Source organism: Notothenia rossii (assembly GCF_949606895.1).
Source record: "Notothenia rossii genome assembly, chromosome: 5".
Taxonomy (NCBI): Eukaryota; Metazoa; Chordata; class Actinopteri; order Perciformes; family Nototheniidae; genus Notothenia; species Notothenia rossii.
Window position 1 is genome coordinate 19,075,593 of NC_136903.1, and position 21,222 is coordinate 19,096,814.

Here is a 21,222-nt window from a genome sequence, read left to right on the forward strand (position 1 = left end):
ACTGTGTATTAGTTTGTTTAAGCACAAAATAAAGATAGATAGAGAGAAACTTTGATAGAGGAAAGACTTTCACATGAATTGAATGCAATAATTACAGCTTTTAAACTAACCAAAGCCCATAAATATGCTTTTTCTATCATCATGATATTTAATGATGACACAAGCTTTGGTTACTACAGAGGTGATGAGGGTGGGCGTAGGGATGATCATGATGTTAAGTATATTTGTGACAGTGGCTTTATTCCTTTTGGTAGTAACATCAAAGAGGATTAAAGAAAATATGATAATTTATGCAAAGTTCTATATTTGAATTATTACTACTTGTGATTATGTCTTAAATGCTGAATCTGTGCCACTTGAAACGTCATATCAATCCTTGACTTTTACTTTAAACCTTGAAAACCATATGAATCGGTAAGGAAATTGTGCAAGCAGTGTTCAGATTATTTAGATAAGTAAAGCCCCTTAATTTCTTCAGTAATACCGCACTGTAAATAACAATTATGTAATTCAAAATAATCCAAGACTAATACATTTTTGTTGATAATACTTAAATAAAAATGGTCTCTGACTAGTGTTATGTGTTTTAATTTGGTTTAATATTACTGGTGCAATAATTATCTTTGTTGCGTTTTACTGCTGTATACAGTATGTTTATGGTTGCACTATTTAAAGTGCTTTATACTGTTGGCTTTTTTAATCTATAGCAATTGATCTTTTCAATAAAATCCTCATATGTTTGCCCTTTTGTGAGAAACATGTATCTCTCAAATGTCAACCTTTCATGAGCTTTTCTCAACCCATAAAGGAACACTTCAATTCATCAGAAGAAAAGAAAATCTCAATCACCACATTTGACGACACATGGTTTTCACAATTACAGTACTTGAGTGAGTGTTTTAGGTACATTCTACCGCTGTTGTAAAGTGAAACGGTCATTGTTTGCTGGTTTGCATGGAGCGATGCCGAGCCTGTGGTTGTGCGTGGTTGAGAGGCAATCCTTTTTAAGGAGACGAAGCGTAGCCATTGCAGCTCTAAGTGGGAATGAATGGAGGGCTTATTTGATGGGAGCCACTTTTCTCCCCACCACATTTAAAACCCCATTACACTAACATCCACTGTGAGTGCCCCATAGATCCTTCTGAGATGAGGGAAAGGCATAGGTCACACCCACAGACAAATGCATAAAGTGTATGTTGCAGTTACCTAAATAGACAAAAAGATGGTATAGATATGACTGGCTTAAAGGTGACCTATCATGCAAAATGCACTTCTTGATGTCTTTTATACATAAATATGTGTCCCAGGTGTGTCAGGGAACTCACAAAGTGTCAGAAAATAAAACCCTCTCTCTTCTCCTCCATACCCACATCTCCTAAAACAGGGGTACAATGGGGCTGATCCAGGTTTGCGTCCGATATGACATCATATCGGAAATGTGAATCTACTGGAGAGAGTACGTGTAAAAAAGCAGGAAATAAAGAAAGGAATTGACCTTGTGGTAAACCCGCAAGAGAAAAAGCATTTGAGCGCCATACTGTTTCAGAAATAATCCTTGATGTGGTTTAGAACATGATATGAGAATGTCTCATAGAATTCTGAGCGGCCATTAGCTCCCACCCCCTTTTTTTGTTAAAGCTAAGGACCAAAAATCAGCGTTTCTCTAACAGGGATGAAATAGAGGGGTATGAGGCATGGCTAGAATAGGTGATTTGTTTGGTATTTTTAGCAAAACACTTAATAGACATGTTTTGTATATATCTGAGACCCATAATATATGCCTAACAACTGCATGATAGGAAACCTTTAAGTAAGTGTGCTATGGCATTATAGTTAAAGATAAGAATAATCTGAGCCACACACACACAAACACACACACACACACACACACAAACACACACACACACACACACACACACACACACACACACACACACACACACACACACACACACACACACACACACACACACACACACACACACACACACACACACACACACACACACACACACACACACACACACACACACACACACACACACACCTGTCACTGAGGCCCATTTGCACCTCTGCAAAGGGTCTGTTTGGCTTTTAGACACAGTCAGGGAGGGCCCCTGTTGGGAGAGCACTGTCTCCCACTGCCTCCCCTCCTCAACTGTAAACGGCGGGAGGAACAACACTCAAAGACGCTACTGTACCACAAATACTGAGGCAAATACCTTGCACAACAATGTGAATAGTTTCTAAGAAGTAAGTGAGGAAAGACCTTATAAGTAATAAAATAATCGTGATAACTCAAGGACTATAATGTGATGAGGGCTGGTTACTAGAGACCAGACTAGCAGGGATTATATTAATCGATTGTTAATAATTAATAATGTATTAATATCTATGGATCAAAATAGTGATGACATCTTTGTGAGCTGTTTCTGAATGACGTGTATGAGTGGCACACATCAGCTAGAACACAATAAATTCCTTGATAAAAAATCAGAGACAGGATATTTGTGTTAGTCCTATTAAGAGATCTTACATTGATGATCCCATCCCACACGTCATATGGTTGGACAAATGCTAAGCTAGCTCGTGATGGTACTACGTAATACAAAGATTACTAATTTATGATTGGTTTAAGAACAATCATTAAAGCTTATTCTCCATTACCAATACCATGATGAGCTGCAGGTGATCAGTCAGACCTCCATCTTTTATGTCACCTTCTTCATTTCTTAAGCAGCCCTTCAACACTGAATCATCTGACGCAAACCAATTATAAAATAATCCTTTGTAAAAATAAAGCTTTATCTTTTATTAAATGTCAACATTGAAACAGGGTTTGGTAGATTTATAAATATGTGAAAGCAATGTCGTTGTCGCTCAGCAGCTGGCACAGAGTTTAGAGTCTAATACAGCATTATGAACCACATTGTCTCTGATACCGGGATATTCAGTAAATACTTTTAAAGACGTCTTCATTATTTGTGTTGCTTCTCATCTGTTCCTTAGTAAGTAAAATGTTTGTGCGACATATTGTTAGGTATCATCGCAATGCAGTCATCCATTTGCAGGCACACTCACGCAGAGCCGCTGCTAGACACCCTGCAGTGTGGAATCACCTTCACGGGATTAGACCAGGTTAAACTTGACTGGATTTTCATTTACAGACCACGCTGTGATCAATTCAACGATATTAAGAGTGGCAGAGGTGTGAATGCACTAATGCCTTGCTCACACATGCGCATTTCTGCACATCGGATTGGAAAATACATGCTTGTGTGCGTTTGTCTGTCTGTGTGTGTATGTGTGGGTCTGCTCTCTTGTCAGTGTGAGATCTCTTGTGTAGGAGTATGTGGAGAGGGAAAATATCAATATGTTACAGGATAGTATTTTCTTTTTCTCAACGCTGTTATCTTTGCTTTCCCACCTCCATTACACCCCCATCAGCCTTGGAAGGATTAAATCAACAATAAAGACCTCCATCCATGTCTCTGTAAAAGACACGAGACACATTAACAGCACACACAATAAGCAGAAGAGGATTTTACAGCATATATATTTGTTCTGCTTGCTGTTTTGTTGTGTATGTCTTAAGGTGTGTGTGTTTGTGTTCTCGTATAAACATCAATGTGTTTTGTGTACATAAAAGAGCTGGTATGTAGCAGGGAAGACAGGGGGATGTGTTAGGCACAGCACCTAGGGCTGTGCACATTCAGATGCTCGGCAAGTGATTAGAAATGGATTTTATTGACATTGTAAATGCGTTTTACACTGGCAATAGGCTGCCAAGGGGATAAAAGACTCATGCGATCAAAGCCACGTGTGGCAGGCCTCCCACAACGCGGACTGCGTGTGTGTGCTCCAGTGTGTGCTCCAGTGTGTGTGAGTGCCTATGTTGAGTGTTTTTCATAGCTTTTCTTTTAATTACCCCCCTTGCGAATTAGCTGTGGAAAGGAAGACTGGCTATGCAATGTTAAGTATCTTTGGCTGGGAATTATCTGTTTAGTCTGCTCTGTTTGATCTTCAGGAATAAGTCATTAGTTGGCAAGCAATACACTCCCTCACCATCCCTCCCTTTTACTCCCCTTTTCGTCTTTTTCTCCTCCCCTGTGTAGTGTCTTTATTTAGGCAGTTTCTTTGGAGCAGGGTGACTCAAGTTGCCCAGTTACATAACACAAAGGGTAAGGAGATGTGGAAAAAAAGGGAGGGTTTGTTAAGGACATGGTTAACAGGAAAGAAGGAGAAAACAAGGATGTGAGTCTTTACTTCCAGCTGATGGGGGGAAATGAAGGGGTTCATTGTGCAGTACACTGCACACAGTCCAAAGAGGCTGCTTCTTCTAGCTGCAAGGCACAAGCAAAGATTACAAGTGTGAATGTGTGTGTTTGTGTGTGTTGCTCAGACAGGGAGCAGATAAGAAGATTGTTAACACTGGATGAAGAGCAACCATTAGATGGTAATTGGCTGGCCAGATGTTCTTCATGCTGCATACAAATGACAGTCTTTAACTTCACCATGCCTCAGGCTAATTCCATGCCATTACTGGTTAGTGTATATACAATTGGAGCCTTCACTCACAAGTGAAATCCATCTATTTTTAGGACCCATACTGTACCCATCGTGCTAGACCACAACAATCTTGGTATTGATGTTGTTCTGTTTAACTGTGACAGTGAAGTGTTTATCAGTGATTTTCTCGTCTGTCTTTGAGACAGGCTTTTGTTTCAGTAAAACAAAACAATAAAGTGAAAGTATGTCTCTCTCCCTCTCACTCCAGGCTGTTTGCTTGGCGTTTAAGGGTAACTCAAACCACTTTCTAAGCCTTTCAGACAGGGTGCCAAACTGTGTCATTGCCAAAAGAAGCATTAGCAGACCCAGTGCACCCCCAATAATGGATATTAATAAACCCTGCTCTGTCTAGGATCTACTATCCTAGTCCACTTCTTCTTCCTCTCTATTCTCCTGTAATCCCCTCCTATCATGCATTGCATCCTCCTTTTGGTTTTCTGTCTTCAGTCATTTCCCTAAGTGTCAATAACTCAAGTAGTTGCAGTGTCAGCTTTCCACGGGGGCTGGTATAGTTATATAGTAGACTCTATGGGTTTAGTAAAATCCTCATTAGGACTCAGTGTAGGTGTGAGCATCCCTGCTGCTGTCTCACAACAAAATGCTTACCTCGACAGAATACTCACAAACAAACACACACACACAGCTGGAAATGGACCAAACAAAGAGGAGTGTCAGACACTGATACAAGGCAGGTAACATTTAGGTTTATGCATATGCATACTCATACACAATGCGTTAATTATACTAATATATACGGTTTTCCAACATCTCGAACACACACAAACTGACAAACTGGTTCTGTTGTGTGGTGACATTTTAATGCAGGATGACCGTCTCACATTAATTAATGTCAGTCAGGATGGCCAAGTATTCAAAAATAACTTTTTGAATAAAGCCGAGTACACTGCAGTGCCTTCACCCTGGTTAACCAATTATAATAATCTGAGAATATCAAAAACTGAGCATGGTTTTTTAATCTGACAGATATATGACCTGGGTGGTGCTTACAAAAGGTAAAATGTTAGAACATTAACGTTTTTTGAAAAGATTGTATTCCTGTTTAAAACGCGAAACTATAACTTTGGCTGCAGGTGTTGACTGCCATATAAACAGAGGGAATGGTTGATCTACATAATGTGCCATGGTAGGGAGAGGAAACATTACAATTAAGTAGTTGAGGAGTAAAGCAAGCACAGTATGTTACTGCCATTGACTAGTGAGCATATTTCACCAACATGTGTACTTGAAACTGTATTGTATTGTAACTTGAAAGAGGCAGAGCGCTGAGAGTTGAGAACAGAACTAACTGACATTAGTGTCATCGTCTTAAAGAAAAGGTTATGACAGTAGCGATCCGAAAGCTTGGTTCTGATAATACGAGATAATAAGAGAAGCAGAGAGTTAACAGTATTTAGAGAGCATGTCACAAAGAATGTCAGCCTTTGCAGTTAACATGGTGAATTGCCAAATGTAAGTATTTGATATATTGCATATATAAGATTTCTAAAGGTTTCCATGTCATCTCCGCTACCAGTTAAGGATAATTTCTGCCCTGCTCAGCATGCTACTGTGTCACTGAGCCCCCCCCCCCCGCTGCTGCTGAAATGTGTGAAAGGTCCAGCCATTTAATGGGCAGCTGCATACTCACACTGTTATTTAAAACACTCTAGAGTTATCATAAACAATTCCTTTCAAGAGGAATGTGCTTTTGTTTCAATCTCTGTTTTTTGGATTACACCACCTTCTGGAATGTATCTTTAAAGGTCAATTCAATCTTAAAATAAATGTGTGTTTCCTATCATTTTGTTGCTTTTGCTCCTACTTTTACACATCTTTTTAATGGAAAACATTCTTAAAACATTACATAATGTAGTATAAATAATGTCACTGTCACTTCTGCATGTCGGTGCACAAACTATATTCATCTTTCAAAATACTGTTTCTTCTTATACAGTTCCTTTCTTACGGAGCCCCCTAGGGGACATGGAGAAGACTTTTTTTTTTTTTAACAAGTAAAAAAAATAATGTTGCGAGATCTCGCAAATCCCTTTAGGAGATCTCGCAAAACCCCTTTAGGAGATCTCGCAAAACCCCTTTAGGAGATCTCGCAAAACCCCTTTAGGAGATCCCGCAAAACCCCTTTAGGAGATCTCGCAAAACCCCTTTAGGAGATCTCGCAAAACCCTTTGCGAGATCTCGCAAAACCCCGTTGCAGTTTGTAGACGGTCCCTAAGCACTCCTCTCCCTCTTCCAGCTGCAGATTGTGACCAATTATTGATGTGTAGCTCGGATGACGGCGCATATCGAACTGTTCTGATAAAAACGACTCTGTAGCTCGTTTTTTCTACCTTGCTATGATTGTAAAGTCATGTTGTTTGTATTTTTACAACGTTATGTTCATGAGTTATTGATCCGCGAAATTCGAATCTGTCAATAACTCAGCTCAGAGGGACGTGCATGTCCCGTCGCTCTGAGTGTTCTCTTGGGTGTCTTCACTTATGTGAAACCCTTTATATATACAGTCTATGTGTGAAACCCGTGCCTATTGCAAGCACTGATGTTATATCTTTTTATAAAACGGACAAGTCAAATCAAGCAATCTGATTGGTTCTTAGCCGTGATATACTGAGCGTATACCACGGGTAGAATTGTAAATTACTTTTCACAACAAGTCAGTATCCCTCCGCGCCTGAGAAAAACAGTATACCGTTGGGCTGAAAAGCAAACTGCCTGCAGCTCCGCTTCGCGTCGGCCGAACCGCGCCCTAGCTGTGATATAATGAGCATATACCACGGCCTGTCGTGAGCTATTGCTTAAATATTTAAGGCCAAGCTCAAAGTAAAATCGATGAACCACTCCATTGTTATGGTTTCTGTGTTGCCGTAGCAGCCGAACTGACCAGGAAGTACATTGAGCTAAATGAAAAGTTTTGCGAGATCTCACAAAGGGGTTTTGCGATATCTCGCAAAGGTTTTGCGAGATATCGCAAAATATTATTATTTCTTCTCCATGTCCCCTAGGGGGCTCCGTACTTTCTCCACCTTTTTGGGCCACTTTCTTGTTGAATTGTAAATTCATTGTAATAAAGTTAAGTATTAGGTATGCTATTGTGATTCATTGCATATAAGTGTGTGTACATGCTTACATGTAAATTCAAGCCAAATCAAACGGCCATCTTGGTTTCAGCATGTCTGACTGCATCTACCTGATTACAGCTGATAGCTCCATATGAGAACATGCATCCAGCATGACAGCTGACTGTGACTAAAAACATATGTATCTATTTTAGAGAAAAGCTGCAGATGCAAACATTCACTGTATATTCATAGGCCAAACATTTGTACGGGTGATTGCTGTCCTGAGTGATGGTGAAGAACACCTGTGCGCGCAGCACGTAATGAAAGACACAGAAACGACGTGCACATGCACGCACAAAAATTAGCATGCACTCAAAAGCACTTGTGTGAGCTCTTTTCTCTGTATTGCTCTCACACTTTTACACACACACACATGCACTTACACTTGAAGGGCTGCTCATTTGGCTAACAGACCTCATTACACGGGTGGATGGACCATCGACCCCGTGGTGGAGGAATTAAAGAAATCTCACTTTTCTTCTCTTCCATCCAGAATGTGTTACATGATGTCCTGAAGTTATTTACGTGTTCTCTGTAGCATGACAGCTAATCTCACCTGCCGCCCAAGACCTCCAAAATGCCAGCAAAAATGTCTGCAGCAAAATGAGGTGGAGGGACAAATGGTTTCCAAAAACATTCTGTGATTTCCAAGAGGAAAAATGTGACCATTTTGCATGGAGATGATAAGCTTACTCTCTTAACTCTTGTCAAGTTAATAAAGTTATAATATTAGGAGAATGTGGAAATATCTTCCCTCCCTTTGAATTTTCTTGATTGGCACTTTTCACTAGAGATGGATATCATTAGGATTGTATTCATAACAATACCGATACTACTTATCGTTACTCTTATTGATACTATTCTCCATCATTTGGTGCTAAAAAAAGACATTACATGGAAAGATGTGAAATGATTAATTAAGTTATTTTGTTGTGAATTTATTTTTTTCAGAAACGACTGTTGAACTATAGCTCTCAAGCATCTCAGAAGCAAAAGATAATAAAGGGATTAACTTCAAAACAACATTCACGAAGAACAAAGATTTGGGATCTCTCTTGGATTATTATGCTCTCCCTCAATCATAATGTGTCAATTCCTCATTCAGAGGTTTTTGAAATGACCACGTAAACTTTCCCTGGGATAAGCCAAAATCTCTCCTTACTGACTGTGTAAATGAATAAACACTTCACTATCATCTTCTACCCTCACATAAACTCCAGCTATGTTAGAGGCTATGTGTACAAATAACTTTAATGTGTTTGCTGGCCATCACATCTAATAACTGTCCAGAGCCCCTTTTTACTATTAACAGATGAGTGTATTGTATGGTTCATATACAGTATAGACAATTCAATTCACACTGGAACCACCAAATGTGATATGGCATGTTGAGATCAGGGCCAATATAGATGTTATTTATATTTGTCAATTTAAGTCAGACGACAGTGTTACTTCTATTTATTCTAATTGTAAGGCAATCAGGGCTTCCAGATGTGTCCTCAAGACTGCAGGCCTGTTATGCAATCTCTGGCCACAGCTATGGAGACTCAAATTATCATGACAACAATAATTAACATGATGACAACCAGTTAAATCCCCACCACAGCTGGGCTCTGGTCAACATGGTAACACATCACAGCCAAGTGTTCTTGACATCCTTTCCAGAACATTGGGCATAGTGTCCCACACAAGAACAGCGTCTCACATACCCACACCCACTCATACACACTGTACGCTGCACTGCACACACACAGGAACACATACTGTAGACACACACAACTAAAGGCCTAAGGAGGTGTATGTGTGTGACGGGTTTTGGGAACAGCTGGAAGCTATGTCTCGTCTTTTGTGATCTCACAGCTGCAGGCCAGTGGAGAAACAACGATCAAACCAATGAGGCTTGGTGAGGCTAGTGTGTTTGTGTGACTGTGTGAATATATCACAGCTGCTCATGTGACCCTCTAAGGCCCGGGGCGGGGAAATACATTTGGATGGATTGGTCCACCGTCCCTCCCCTCAGTTTTCCTCGCAGCAGCCTTCCTTCATTGAGAAATCTTTGAGGTCGCTTATGGTCACCACCATCCCTCATCTCTGATCCGTCCTTCTCACCCATCTAACTTCTGCTCATATATTGCATCCCATCAACCTCCCACCCTGAAGCCCCCATCTCCACTAAAGATGTCAGACAATGGTTTCACACTGATGAAATGAGACAGTGTGTCAGTTCCATCAGAGGCCACAGGGAACAGTAGGAGCAAGTGAAATTGTTTCTGTGTCAGAGAGTGAGAGGCTGAGCGTGCATGAGTGCTTATATGTCCGTGTGTGTTTATGTGGGTGTGTGCATCGGCATATAAAATTACAGAGGTACATATGTGTGTGTGTGTCTTCAATGTTGTGACGTCAATTATTGCCTCAGAGAGCACACAAGAGACAGGGTGGATGGAGAGGAAGGATGTGCCGAGAGAAGAGTCAGAGAAACATCAAGAAGAAGAAAAACCATCCATGTAACAGAATAGGTTTTATGACGTATATGATTATTGATATGATCCATAGAATGTTTTCTTTCCGCTGATGTGATACCTTTTTTTATTTTAAACTACTAAATAATGAATGTTTTGTATTTCTATATATCCTCTCCCTTAAAACCGCCACTAACATGTGGATTTGGTCTTCAGTGCGAAAGGTCATACTCGTGATTCATCTCTGGGACAAATGACTCTGCAGCATGCATGGATACTTATCGACGGTGATGGAGCATGACACATGACACGTGTATGGAAAAATGTTCTCCCTTTTCTGGCATGATTTGAATATATTTAAATCAAATGAACCAGATTTGGCTCACTTTACTGGCCAGTTTGTCACTTATTCAGGTATAAGACATACAACAATATGCTCACCTCAAAGCCACGAGTCTCCAGTCGGACAACAATCACTTACCTACCTCGCAAAACACCCTTTAAGTCCACTGAAACGGTGTATGTGATTTACGGCACAACCTCACTTTAATTAATTGTGTGCTTGTGAACTAGACTATATTTATGCAACCACACTGTCACAACAAAATCCATGTGTAACTCCACCACCAGACTGCTTTCTATTTGTAGCTATGCCTCCTTCCCTTCATATTTTCAAGGTGTGAAACTGCACGGAGTAAAACACGATGTTTTTCAAAACCTTTTTGATGTTTTCCTTCTCCTCTTAAAGCTTATGCTGGCCCTTTACTAAAATATTACAATCGATTTCAGAGCTTTGGATGAAAAAAAGTATTAATTTCATTGAGTGGAAATAGCTTTGCAAATATGTTGGAAAGGAACATCAATCCAGGCTTACAGTGAAAGATTACTTACAAAAATGTCTGCAATTCTCAAGGAAAGGGAATGAGTGATGAAAGGAAATCCACTGTTGATTTTATTTTGGGTTGTGTTTTATTATTTAAGTCAATATGCATCTTGATATTTATGCAATTGTTCAGTTAAATTACTCACTCTAGTTGAATGCAGCTACGAAAAATATGAATGTGACATTTTCTTTCACTTTTTCATTGTTTTCAACTGATTTAAATGTAAATACATCTTTTGGTAAGTTGTGACTTATCCCAAAATGAACAGTAGATCTGAAAACAAAACACCCAAAGATGGAAAAGGGGCTGTCACTGCTGTCACCTATAATACCTTCTTCAAATGTAATGGCATGACCAATATTATTGATACATTTGGCAAAGACTTTCAGCTGTTGCTGGTTATTGTTTAAATGTTTACTAAATATTGGGCAAATGAATGGCTCTTTAAATGTTCTGTGTCTTTCAGACCTGTAATAGACTATAATATCATGTCATACACACAAGGAGAATCAATTGCTCAAAGTCACTGTTATTGATTTAATGTTGGAGTCGTTTTACATAATTAATGGTATGTCAATGCGTTACAAAGCTTTATAATGAGACCTGCTTATAAAAGATGAAAACCCAGACACAGGCATTTAACCTTCTCTTTTCTTTTGCATATTCAGTGCTTTTTCAATATTGCAGAGCAGCAATAGAGGTATTCGTTTGATTCAGCCACTTTTACTCTTTGACACTCTTTCCCCCTATTTCTGAAAATGTTCCAGCTGTCTGACAGACTTTTGACTTGTGTTCAAATGTACGGAAAATCCTAAAGTACATTAAGTCCAACCTCATGGTCCTCCTTTCAGTTTACTCAGCTTTTAACTCAGTATCAGGATGTTCAGAGTGTCACTTGCTTTAAAATACGGTCCATCAGTTTTAAAACGTAGACGCATAACCATCAGTGGAACATAAACAGGGACACACACACATGCAGCTTCAGCCTTTTCCTCTGGGTACTGCTGATGTGACAGAGAAAACCTGGTCTGATGTAGCAGGGTGAGGATTACAATTGCAAGATTTGACATATGCGCACACACATATACACCCATACCCACACACACAAACCAACACAGACACACTATGCAGGCCTTGAGCAGATGGATAAAGTAGGAAGGATGTGACCAGAGGAATGATGCATGACAGGGACAGCTGTGCTAAGCTCACTCCATTCAAGATATACAAGCTCAGTCACCGTACACTGGCAACGGGGCAAAGTGTCCAAGCGAGACACAACGAGTGCCTCTTATGCAGACACTCATAGGGGGTTAAAAAGCCATAGTGCATATTTCAAAGAGGCAAATGCTAAGGCCAAAAGATCTATCCCTTATTATATGTGTTTAAACCCGCTGTACTTTTTTAATCCCTACACCAAGGACATTATTAAAACACGATGTGGTGTGGTCAAACTCTGGGACAAATTTGGATTAAGTGATATATTCAATGTAATATAATCTTAATACGATTTTTTCTTTGTTCTTTGGAGACGCGGTGTCTCTGCAGCTAATGCAGTGTCTAAATGACGAAGGAATGATCATTGGATATCTTAAAAATGTGTTGAAATGTATTTAGATGTATCTCTAGCTACCTTACCTGCATTTTTGGAGTTTGTCCGGTGGATAACTCACCATGCCAGCAACGAGAGAGAAACCAGAGGTCCATATTATTTTTTTGTGTCACAAAAAGAGCTGTGCATGCTGATTCATTGGTGGTCAGATATAATAAAATTGACAGCAAACATATTGAATTGTGGACTTACTTGCATTGAAACTCCGATTACATCATGACATTTATATCAAAACAGTGTGGGTAGATTCCCAGCTACAGTATAATACGCAACGGCGCTGACTTGAAGAAGGCCAGTGAAACATCTTTCTTTTCTTAATATGTAATACATACATTGGAAGAACAGAGGAGCTCTCCATCTTTAATGACCTAAGGGGACTTTACTACAAAACCTTAAGAGGGTATAGTAAAAACAAAGTCTTGCATTTCATTAATATATTTATGTTGTTGTCTTTGAGTCGATTTAGGGTAATGTGGTTATTTTAAGAAATGAGGGAGGAGAAAAGAGAGAAATAAAAAATAAAAAATAAGAGAAGTCCTCTGGTTGCAAAATGCTTAAAATACCAGTTTGTAGTTGTGTTATGTAATCATTTCAAAGAAGTTTCAGCTATGGTAAGATAGATCAAACACAGTATTATGATTTATTTGTCAATAAGATCTGTTAGTTTTGTCCTTCCTATGTCAGATTGTATTTTTCCTCTGTGGAGATTTTCTGTGTTTGTGTCTTAGTTGATTTAGGCTGCTGTCCTGTGTGTAGGAGTAAACAGGGTTTGCAAATCAATACCTTAAAAAAGCCTAATATGTTGTTATGTCAGGCACAAAGCCTCCTCCCTGGGGATGTAAAGAGCAATAGAGGACCATTCAGTGTGCGTGGTCATCACCCGGAGCTATCGAGCTGAAGCTAGGAGTCAATACAGGGTAAATGGCTTTCATTGTGTTTCAACAGTTCCCAAAAGAATAAGGTAGGTGTGAAAACAATCCACTTTCAGATGATTGCTGAGCCTTCATGTTCAACTATGAAGCTAATTTAGACCATTTTTGAAAACCAGCAATCCTCAAACAGTAAACCATCAGCCTTTCAGACTCAAGGATGGCATGTAAAGTGGGGTTTCATTCTAAAAGGGAAAAATTAGACGTGTACGGTGAAAAACGTCTGCTTAAACAGATAAGATTTTCTATTGTAGCTAATCCAGTCAACTTTGGAAATTCATCAGTAACTAATAGTTTGTACACCCAATCTTAAATTAATTTTGATTGATTCAATTTGTATAATCATCAGACAGTGAAACCTCTAATAATGTATCACGTTTGAGTTTAATTTGTTCATGGATATTGATGACATTCATTTGGAGGATCCCTGTGAACCTGGATGTTACGATAACTCTGAGGTACTCCACTGTTTGTTGGCTAAAAGATTCATTCATCATGTAACTCTGCAGCAGCACTAACAGCTGTTCACAATATCTTGCTGCTCTGTTCACTTGTCTTCTGTTGTTTGTCCTTCACCGGCAGAGCTGCGCTTATGCACTTCTGAAGGTCATTAGAAAATAGCCGCTTTCACACGGCAGGACTTGACGTACTTTAGTGCCGTCACTAAAGTACCACAGCACTGAATCCGCCAGGGGGCTAGTGCCAATCGCATTCACACCACAGTACTTTCCCTGAGGCAAGATTACGCTGACGTCACTTCGTCTTCTTCTTCTCAAGGTTTACTGGCAGGCCGCAAAACCACTTCACGGCGAGTACAAAAAAAAACGAGAGAAGAAGAACTACACGGGGGAGGGGGTATAAAGCCCACCCGCTGTACATGATATATATATATTGTAGCGACCCTGATAGGATGCTGAGGGTGTCACTCAGGCATCCCCCGTCTCTCTGCCAATCACAGAGCTGCACAGTGATGCTGGTCTAGGTGCGGTCCTGTGGTTGGGGGAGCAGACGGGGGAGGGCGGGGAAGTTGTGACGTAGACACTGTTATATATATGGGTATGTGTGGGAGTTAGCGTCAGAGAGTGTGTGAGGTTGAATCCACAAGCTGTTCCTGAATCTGTGATCCTATGAAAAGAAGAGTTATTAAAGCCTAATAACTTGAAGCCTGTTTCCGACTCCATCTGTGAACATTACATTGGTGTCAGAAGTGACTTTTCGAACGGAGGACGTCTATCCGGACGGGTGTTCGTAACTGCGTCACGGAGCTAGCAGGTAAGCTAGCGGAGATGGAAAAGTTCAGCAAGATGGGAGTGAAGCAGGAAAGTAGGGATGGAGAGGAAGAAGGAGCAGGCGGGTGGTCGAAGGACATGAGTGGGGAGTTTGTGAAGGCACGGGAGGCGAGAGAGCGCCTGAGGGAGTCGGCGGTGATGATGGCTAGAGACGCGGGAATGTCGCCATCTTAAGCTGCGTTTCGCGCTAAAACCAAGCGGGATGTAAACAACAATGGCGGCGCCCATCAACCGGTAGCAGCCGCCGCGTCCGTGAAGACGCCCAAGTACTCGGGTAAGGCTGACTGGGAGGCTTTCCATGCCCAATTTGAACTGCTTGCACATGCCGGGGGGTGGTCAGTCGAGACTAAAGCACTACAGCTAGCTTTGTGCCTCACGGATGAGGCTCTGTCATGTCTGCTGCTGCTTAGCCCTGAGGATAGACACAGCTACGAGGCGTTAGCGGGGGCTTTGAAGAGGCGGTTTGGACAGTGTTTCCCGCCAGAGCTGCTCCGGAACAAATTGAGTAACCGCTGTCGGAAGTCTGAAGAGACGCTGCGGGCGTTGGCTAACGACGTGGAGTGCCTGACGCGGCGGGCATATGCACACATGCCACCCGGAGTGCAGAGTGAGCTGGCACAGGGTCAATTCATCAGGGCTCTCCTCCCCGCAGACTTGAGGGTTGGGGTACAGCTGCAGCATCCACAGTCCTTGCAGGCGGCCTTGGAGATGGCTGTGGAGAGAGAGATTGTGTGGAGTGTGGCAGCGAGGAGCAGCGGAGGGCCGGTACCACAAGCTGTGAGGAGCTGCAGAGAGGAGGAGGAGCCTGTATGGGTTACCAAGGTGACTGAAAGTGTTCCAGTTTTATTAGAGGAGAAAATGAGGGAGATGGAAGCAGCTGTCAATGCATAGAGGGAACTGTGGCAGCAACAGGAGGCTAGACTCAAAGCGGAGCTGGCCTCTCGTGAGCGAGATCTCCAGGAGAGTAAAGAGAAGGAGAGCCTTGTGGCCTCTCTGGAGAAGTGCCTCCAAGAGGGCAAAGAGAGAGAAAGGAGCCTGGTGGAGGAGGGTGCCAAGAGGGAGGTGCAGTCCAAAGAGCTGCTCAGGAGCCTGGAAGCCGAGAAGGACCACCTGGAGGAGCGTCTGATGAACCAGCTGGCCCAGCTCAACGACAGCATCGCAGACTACCACCAGGAGGCGGCGGACAACCGGGACCATTTGACCGCGCTGCAGCGGGAGGTGGAGCGGTTGTCGAGGGAGCGGGCCGAGTCAGAGGCCGAGGCGCAGAGCGAGAGCGACCGGGCCGCCAGGCTGGAGGAGGACATGAGGCAAGCACAGAGAGAGAGAGCCGAAGCAGAGTCTGGTAAGCAGAGGGAGCTGGAGCAGCAGCTGAGGTCCGCTCAGAGGGTCAGGGAAGGCAGTCAGAGCAGAGAGCGGCAGCTGGAGGAGCTGCCGAGGGAGAAGCAGCTGAAGGTCTGGCAGCTGCAGAGGGACTGCATCAAGTACCAGGAGAGGATCAGCGAGATGGGTAGAGACGCTAAGGCGCTGCAGCAAGATTACAACAAGCTCCAGAATAAGCTGGAACAATCCCAACAGGAGACTTCGAAAACTTTAGAAGATCTGAAAAGGACAGAAGCAGAGTTGGATACCGGTAAATCTCAGCTGGAGGAGGCCCATAAGCAGGCAAGCGTAGCTATAGCGGAGATGAGTACCACGGAGCAGAACACCCAACACAGAGAGGCCTCGAGGAAGGCAGAGGCGGAGCAGACCCGGGACTCTATGAGGTTCAGACGTGGAGGCGAACTGAAGGAGATGGAGCTGAGACTGGACGAGGTGGATAGAAAGGGAACTATGACACCAGGACAAGAGGGCAGCATTTCCGGGCCGACGAGCTGGTCTGGGTCTACACCCCACAACGGAAGAAAGGCCGGTGCCCAAAACTGGACAGCCAGTGTGTTGGTCCCTGCAGAGTACTGGAGAGGGTGGGGGTAGTGGTGTTTGTGCTGAGTTTTGTTTGTTCCTCGTGAGCGAGGAACTTTGTAGTGGGGGGGTAGTGTAGCGACCCTGATAGGATGCTGAGGGTGTCACTCAGGCATCCCCCGTCTCTCTGCCAATCACAGAGCTGCACAGTGATGCTGGTCTAGGTGCGGTCCTGTGGTTGGGGGAGCAGACGGGGGAGGGCGGGGAAGTTGTGACGTAGACACTGTTATATATATGGGTATGTGTGGGAGTTAGCATCAGAGAGTGTGTGAGGTTGAATCCACAAGCTGTTCCTGAATCTGTGATCCTATGAAAAGAAGAGTTATTAAAGCCTAATAACTTGAAGCCTGTTTCCGACTCCATCTGTGAACATTACAATATATATATATATATATATATATATATATAATAGGTAGGCTCAGCAGACAGACCGTAGTGCAAAGATAAAGTGTGACATGATTATCTACTAAATAGTGAATTCAGCATCAACTTCACCAAGATGAAGTTCATATCTTCCTAAAATACGTGTTACTTTATGTCCCGACTAGAATCCGAGCTCAAATGACTCGAACCAACAAAATGTCCAAGCAAAGAATCATGTGCACCATGAGGCTGGGTTATAAGGGTAATTTACAAATAAAATACCCCATTATAACAATGGACTTTATCTTTATGTATTTATTATATAGTACCCCCTCAGGCTGATTTTGGAAAAGGACATTAATCGTTGTTTGGTGTTTTTCCCTTGTTTATCTAAAAAAAATGGCATGATAAATTACTTGTTTTTGTGTGTAAGACTTGTGTTTCTGCCCCTGCCATTGCTGCACGAGGTTGCAACATTGTAAATAAATTCAACCACCTACACCTGTCTGCTCTCACATTCTTCTATTCTGCAAATTTGGGGTGGGACCATAGACTGAATATATAAATGGACGTAGGGTCCGTGACGTCACCCATAGGATTCTGCAGAGTTGCCGAGAAGCCCTTAGCAGGCGGAGTCGGCCACTAACGGCTCGACACTGACGTCTTAGTTCAACTCCCGCCTTCTCCAGCCTGCTCCAAATAAGGGCAAAGAGGCGGAGCCGAGGCGGGACCTGCTGCCACCGAGCTGAAAGTTCCAGAGCTAGCTGAAGCTACCAAGCTAAGCTAACATGCTCCCCATCTGCACACTGCCGTGGCATTTTACGTTTCTAAGGTAAGCGGACATGAAACTATTCAGCAAAACTATAAATAATAATCTAAGTTATTGAGTTTTTAGCATAATACTTCAGAATCTTAAAATCCCTTAACGTTTGTATGCAATTGTGCTAAATTCAACACTGGAATCAAGCAAATATTAATATGTTTGCATGACATTAGTTATTTATATTTTGATATCACTTAATTATACGTTTAATACATTTAAGTCAAGCTAAGGTACATGTGATGGTAGCTAGTTAGTGCTCTTACCTGCGAGGCCTCCTCCAAACAGCATAATAAACAGACTGTATCATTAAAACTAAGTACCAGTTCTAGATACTTGATTTTAGACAAACAATTCAAAAGACAACATGTATTTACAGTAAAGACCCATCTTTATTTGAATGTGCCTCTTAACCTGATATATTAGTTATACAGTAATAGTATTGACAATCTAAAAAAACTGAGCAACTCATCTGTCAACTTTATGTTTCTTATTGTCTAAAGCATTTATTATTTTCATTTTCCCCCTCTCATATTCAGTGTGGACGGATTGAGACAGCGTGGTGTCCAGAAAGCTGCAGAGACTTCAGGGAGAAACCTCCGTGTGATGGACGTCCTGTCTGTTGGTTTGGAGAGGACTGAGGGTCTCCATCAGGCCTGGTCCTTAGAGGAGCCCATGCTGGGCAAAGCTGATACCAACTGCACAGGCCTAGTCTGTCACTTTATTCGACTAAATGTGTTTACTTATACATTTAATAGGTTTACACCTTCTGTCCATATGTGCTTTTTATTTAAAACATGTTTGATTAACTTTTGGTTCACATTTCAATAAATTGTATTTGCACTCCTTTTGTCCATTATTCTTACTGAAAATGTTAGATTACACATTCACATCTGACTGAAGATTGGCCCCATTTATTTGTGACATTGCAAACTCTGCGGTACAAGGCACAAGTGATGTGAAGCTCATAAAGCGAGGCAAATACAAATAATCAGCTGATTGAGTGTAGATGTGGAAATAGGTGCATTCCATCAGCTGACTGTTTTTACAATAAAAGTAGTTTCTTAGTGTACTGGTCTTAAAATCTCATAGCATCAGCTTTTCATTTTCCTCTTGGATGTTCTTGACACTCAGAGAAGGAGAACATGTCGTGTCTTTCAGGCATGTCCTTTCCTAACAGAAACTACAGGAAACATAAAACATATTATTGCAGAAAAAGTGTGTTATTTATGAAAGCGGTGTGTTTGTGTGTTTAGGGGCTGTAGATATAATTATTTTGTAATTGTAATGTTTTTTTTTATTTCAACAGTGAGCTACAAAGAAAATCAGATTATGAATGAACAGTATGAAGTTCATCAACATTGAAATATATGTTATTATCAAAATAATATTTAACTGTTATAAAAATGTAGTGCAACTGTAGAAGCTTGCTCTGTTGTCTCACTGAAAGAATAACTTTTACCACGTTTTTTACAGACAATATTGAGAGATAAATAGTAGCAGTTCTCACTATGTGTTAAATATCTTTGCCTTCAATACATTAAATTAGAAAGCTGGCAAAATCATATTGCTTGTTAACATCTAAATGTAACTTTTTGCATGGAAAAAACCCCCAACTTAACTGATGTGTAGGTGATCTAGTATTGTTTAATGGAATGTATATCAGTATATTAAAGTCAATACTTCATTTATGTAAACCAATATCTTTCTTGATTCTTTGTAAAGTATGAAAAATAGAGTCTTTATACCTGTGCTGAAGTTCACTGCTGTGAGGAGTCCAGTTATGTCTCTCACTCTCTGGTCCAGCCTGTCTGCATCACCTGGACACCTTAAACAAACAGATATATATATATATATATATATGTAAAGTACCATGTCTACAAACAATATAACTGATTCTCTTCTGTTGAACATGTTGGATTGTGTATTGTCCGAGTTAGGGTCCTTTTTATTTCACTGTAACTTTGGAAGTTGTGTTACCAATGCTTACTGTTTATTTGATACCCATTTGGTAATGCAATTAATAAAAACAACAAGGTTTGGGTTCGTTCTTCAGATGACTGTGACGTTAACGTGTAAGCTCAATAATGAACTCCAGCTCAACCAACCATATTGTAATATCTAAGTAATCATCTTGAAATATGACATTAATAATTGTAATATATACACACATCTTATTGTGAAGTTGATTTCACATACACTACTACTTCGACATTAGCTTGTCTACATACTTGAGCATAGCCAATTTAAATTAACCTTATTGATGCATACAGTTCCTACCTACATAATAAAATATCTCTCTAAGTAACAAGGATGACCTTATTTTATCAACCTCAAACAGAAGCTGTTTGTTCAACAGTATTATCCCACTTTACACTTAACACTTCTCTATTTCGTTTGAACCTTTATATATACAGTCTATGATTTTAACTTGGAGGCTACGATTAGAATCGTTAGCACCAATGTAGCTACCACTTGCTTAGCCTTAACATTCATTACGTTGATTAAAATCATTAGCACATAAATAAAGCACTCGAATTTCACTTACCGCAAAACCGCATTCATGCACCGTCTGTTTTAACCGCAGAGCGAGTCACAATAGCCCGATATATAAGCATGAAGAACAAACAACCACGGCCGGCTTCAAGTTGTGTTTCCTGGATGAACTGACCAGGCAGAGTCCCTGTAGCTAGCTTCACGGAGCAGCTAGCAGAGAGACAAGAAGCTAGCAGTAGCAGTCACTTGACAGAACGGTCACTCAATGTGACCACGCCCTAATTTATGCAAACACTTTAAGACCTAATATAAATAAAAGGGTCGTGTTAGAAAACAATTCACTCACAGATTCATAATCATGAAGGTGGAATCTAACTATATAGATAATAAAATGTATGGAGCCAGGGGTAGAAACATGTTTTTTCCTGCTGTAAAATTGGGCATTTTAACATGGGGGTCTATGGAAATTGTTCCTTTCTGCAGCCATCGCCTATCGGCCAATATATGAACTGCATTATGTAGCACTTCCGTATTGGCGTCCCGGCTCTTCCCCAGAGTTTGCCGCTTGGGTGGGACACAAATTCAGAGTCTAACGGGGCGTGGTTTGCAATTCGCCCAGCCAATAGAAATAGAATAGAAATTGGCACTCTTTTATCACCAGGTTCGTACCACCTCTCTAGCAGGGACTGAAAATGGCCAAAAGAGTTC

At 41.3% G+C, this 21,222-nt stretch overlaps 2 long non-coding RNA genes across 2 annotated transcripts; one reads left to right on the plus strand and one right to left on the minus strand.

The window, feature by feature from the left end:
* Positions 1–17,873: 17,873 nt before the first annotated feature.
* LOC307039871 lies at positions 17,874–19,059 on the plus strand. The gene is made up of 2 exons (XR_013808353.1): positions 17,874–18,030; positions 18,558–19,059. It is a non-coding gene; the product is annotated as an uncharacterized lncRNA (long non-coding RNA).
* A 3-nt stretch (positions 19,060–19,062) lies between these two features.
* On the minus strand, positions 19,063–20,698 carry LOC307039870. Its single transcript, XR_013808352.1, has 3 exons — positions 20,567–20,698; positions 19,767–19,846; positions 19,063–19,201 (listed from the first exon to the last, which is right to left on the minus strand). It is a non-coding gene; the product is annotated as an uncharacterized lncRNA (long non-coding RNA).
* Between the last annotated feature and the right edge of the window lie 524 nt (positions 20,699–21,222).